Here is a 4,369-nt window from a genome sequence, read left to right as displayed (position 1 = left end):
ACATAATTAAAGCAAGACACAATTAATTAAATTAAGACCTAATTAATTTGGTTAGGACATGACACATTAAAAACATGCAATAAAACATATTTATAAGCTGTAGGAATTAAGATGAATTAATAACATGTAAGAAAAACACAATTAACATGCATAATTAAATTCGTCTAGATTTAAGACCAATTAAACAACAAAAATTAATTTAGTTGCATATAACTAAATTAACTAACTCAAATAATTATTTCAGAAACTATATTATCGCATAAATGGAATTAAGCTAGATTTGAGCTCATTGAGCTGAAATGGAGCTTAGTTCAACTCGCAACAAATTGCACGGAGAGCTCTTAGAATTGGCCCAAGCTTCTTCGATGTGTCCAACTAAAGTCTCACCCCAAACTTTATCCACTAGAGCCGAAACAGCCTCTTTGAAATGCTTGGCTCGCAATCGGGAGATAGGGCCTTGGGGCAACTCCAAGGGTTCCTTGCTCGAGCTGTGACTTGGGGGTGGTCGTATCATCCTCCCTCTCTTCAAAGCGATTTGCCCTCAAATCAGAATCTGCATCAAAAAGGGATAAGTTAGACACATTAAAGCTCGCATTTATGTTATACTCACTAGGTAGGTCAAGTCGATAAGAATTCTCGTTGATCCGTTCTAATACTTGAAAGGGTCCATCACCATGCGGTAATAGTTTTGACCTACATTGGGCTGGAAACTGTTCCTTTCTCATGTGAACCCAAACCCAATCACCAGGTTCGAGGACAACTCTTTTTCGACCCTTGTTCGCCTTTCGGGTATAACTTTCGGTCCTTGCTTCAATGTTGGATCGAACTTTTTGATGTAACTCCTTCACATATTTGGCCTTTTTCCTAGCATCTGCATGAAAAATCTGATCGTTAGGCAAATGTACCAGGCCTAAGGGGGATAAAGGACTAAATCCATAAACAATTTCAAAAGGGGAGTATTTAGTTGCCAAGTGAACGGATCGATTATATGCAAATTTCTATATGTGGTAAGGACTCCTCCCACAACTTTAGATTTTTCCATATCATGGCTCGTAATAAAGTAGATAGCACATGATTGACGACTTTTGTTTGGCCATCTATTTGGGGGTGGCAAGTGGTTGAAAACAGTAACTTAGTTCCAAGCTTTCCCCATAACGACCTCCAAAAATGACTCAAAAATTTTGCATCCCGATCAAAAACAATCGTTCTTGGGATGTCATGCAAACAAAAAATTTCCCTAAAGAAAAGATTAGCAATATGAACGGCATCATCAGTTTTTGCACAAGAAATAAAATGAGACATTTTTTAAAAACGATCGACTACAACAAAAATTGAGTCCTTCCCCATTTTAGTCCTAGGAAATCTAAGGAAAAAAATCCATGGAAATGACCACCCAAGGTGCGTCGGGTATAAGGAGGGGCGTATATAGCCCGTGCGGCTTAACCTTGGATTTGGCCTTCTTGCACATCACACAACGCGTACAAACCCATTCAACGTCTCGTTTCATTTTTGGCCAATAGAAATGCTCTTGGAGAGTTGCTAAAGTCTTTCCAACACCAAAATGGCCCATGAGGCCTCTGCTATGCGCCTCATTTACTAACAATTCTCATACGAAACTCTGCGGTACATATAATTTTCCTTCTTTAAAAAGGAAACCGTCGCACCTATAAAACTTATCAACAGCCACATTTTCACATGCAACAAATATTTCTCCAAAATCATCATCTTTAGCATATAAATCTTTCAACAATGTAAATCCAAGCAATTTAGAATCCAAATATGACAAAAGTGTATACCTTCTTGAAAGAGCATCAGCCACTATGTTTTCCTTACCTTTTTTGTATTTGATAACATAGGGAAATGACTCCAAATACTCTACCCATTTAGCATGGTGTTTGTTTAGTTTGTGCTGGCCTTTAATGTGCTTTAACGCCTCATGATCAGAATGGATCAAGAATTCTTTCGGCCACAAATAATGCTGCCAAGTCTCGAGAGCTCGAATAAGCGCGTACATCTCTTTGTCATAGATTGGGTAGTTCAATGCAGCTCCATTCAATTTTTTTGCTAAAGTAGGCGATAGGTCTTCCGTCTTGCATTAACATGGCCTCGATTCCTACACCTGAGGCATCACATTCAATCTCAAATGTTTTAGAGAGATCAGGTAATGCTAACAATGGAGCTTTAGTAAGACAATATTTAATAACATTAAAAGAATTTTCTTGCTCTTCACCCCAATGGAAGGTTGAATTCTTCTTGATGGTGCTTGTCAATGGTGCGGCCAACGTGCTGAAATTAGGTACAAAACGCCTATAGAAACTTGCCAAGCCATGGAAGCTTCTAACTTGGCTTATACTCGTTGGTCTCAGCCATTCTTGAATAGCTTTAATCTTTTCTCGATCTACTTCCAGGCCTTCCGAGCTGACCACGAAACCTAAGAAAATCACTTTATTAGAACAAAATGTGCACTTCTTAAGGTTAGCATACCAAGTCTCCTTTCGAAGAACTTCTAAAACAGATCGAAGATGCATTACATGCTCATCCAACGATTTACTATATATGAGTATATCATCGAAATACACAACACAAAACTTACCAATGAACATTCGCAAAACATAATTCATAAGTCTCATAAAGGTACTACGAGCGTTGGTTAAGCCGAATGGCATGACCAACCATTCATACAAACCATGTTTCGTTTTAAAAGCGGTCTTCCATTCATCTTCTTCTCACATTCAAATTTGATGGTATCCGCTTTTAAGATCAATTTTCGAAAACAACTTGACACCACTTAACTCGTCGAGCATGTCATCTAGACGCAGTATGGGATGCCTATACTTGATGGTGATTTTGTTTACAGCGCGACAATCAACACACATGCACCAAGTTCTGTCCTTCTTTGGTACCAACAAAACTGGAACAGCGCAAGGACTAAGGCTCTCTCGAATGTAGCCTTTTTCCATGAGTTCATTGACTTGTCATTGAAGCTCTTTGGTCTCTTCGGGATTGGTCCAGTATGTTGGTCGGTTCAGAATAATGGCTCCAGGCACAAAGTCGATTTAGTGCTCAATCCCACAAAGGGGTGGCAACCCACTTGGCATATCATCCGGAAAGACGTCTTGAAAATCCTGCAAAAGGGAAACAACAGAAGAAGAGGGATATCCAGTTAAGTCATTAGGATTAGACAAATTTTCCTTATACATGAGTACAAGGATTGGTTACCTCGCCAAGAACGCCTTTCGAACATCACTTTCTTTTGTAAATACATTCAATTTTTCACTCATTTTTTCTTTTTCATCTCTCTCTTTTCTCGCATTCTTTTGACTCTCTTTTTTCAATTTTTCTTTCTTCTTCTCAATTTTCTTTTCTTTTGAGTTTTCATTCTTTTCTTTTTCTTTCATTTGTTCTACAGAATTTTTCAGCTTGATTTCGTCCTCGTAAACTTGCTTTGGTGTCAACGGAGCTAATGTCACATTCATTCTCATGTACTTGAAGGAATAACGATTGGAGTAGCCATCGTGCATAACTCGTCGATCAAATTGCCACGGACGTCCAAGTAACAAGTGGCCCGCGTGCATAGGGACGACGTCACATAGCACTTCGTCGGAATATTTTCCTATGGAGAATGAGACAGTACTTGCTTCGTCACCTTTAGCTCTCCTCCATCATTGAGCCATTGGAGTTTGTATGGATTTGGATGTTTGGTAGTCGGTAGACTTAGTTTTTCCACCATGATAGTGCTCACCATGTTCGTACAACGTCCTCCGTCAATAATGACGCTACAAAGTTTTCCTTGGACCTGACAATGAGAATGGAAGATGTTCTCTCATTGTTGTTCATCTTCTACACTTTGACTGCTTAGGCTCCTTTTAACTACAATGAGTTTTCCATCAAGGGCATGTTCAACTTCTTCTTCATTGTCAGAAATCGCTTCGGGCTCATCTTCAAGTTCTTCTTCTTCCGATTCAATTTCTCCATTCGTATGAACCAGCATACATTGGCTGGCGATATGCCCCCTTCCGAGGCACTTAAAGCACTTGATATCCTTTGTTCGATTGGAAAATGAATCTATCGCCTTGCCTTTACTCGTGTCGCCCGTAGGTTTATTTGTCTTAGCAAGCAACATTGGCTCTTTGGCACGACTTGGTGGATTGTTTTTACTCATGCTTTGACCCCATTTCGTTGTACTCGTGGTGGGATAACTTCGAACGGTGCCCTTTCGCTTGAGTTGCTTCTCTACCTGAATGGCCATATGCACCATGTCCACGATCTCGATATAATGTTGTAGTTCCACAATGTTGGCGATGTCTTGGTTGAGACCAACAAGGAAATGCGCCATCATTGCTTCACGATTTTCTTGGACATCGGCATG

Source organism: Gossypium hirsutum, chromosome D07 (assembly GCF_007990345.1).
Source record: "Gossypium hirsutum isolate 1008001.06 chromosome D07, Gossypium_hirsutum_v2.1, whole genome shotgun sequence".
Taxonomy (NCBI): domain Eukaryota; kingdom Viridiplantae; phylum Streptophyta; class Magnoliopsida; order Malvales; family Malvaceae; genus Gossypium; species Gossypium hirsutum.
The sequence above is the reverse complement of the archived record's forward strand: the minus strand, read 5'-3'. Positions refer to the sequence as shown.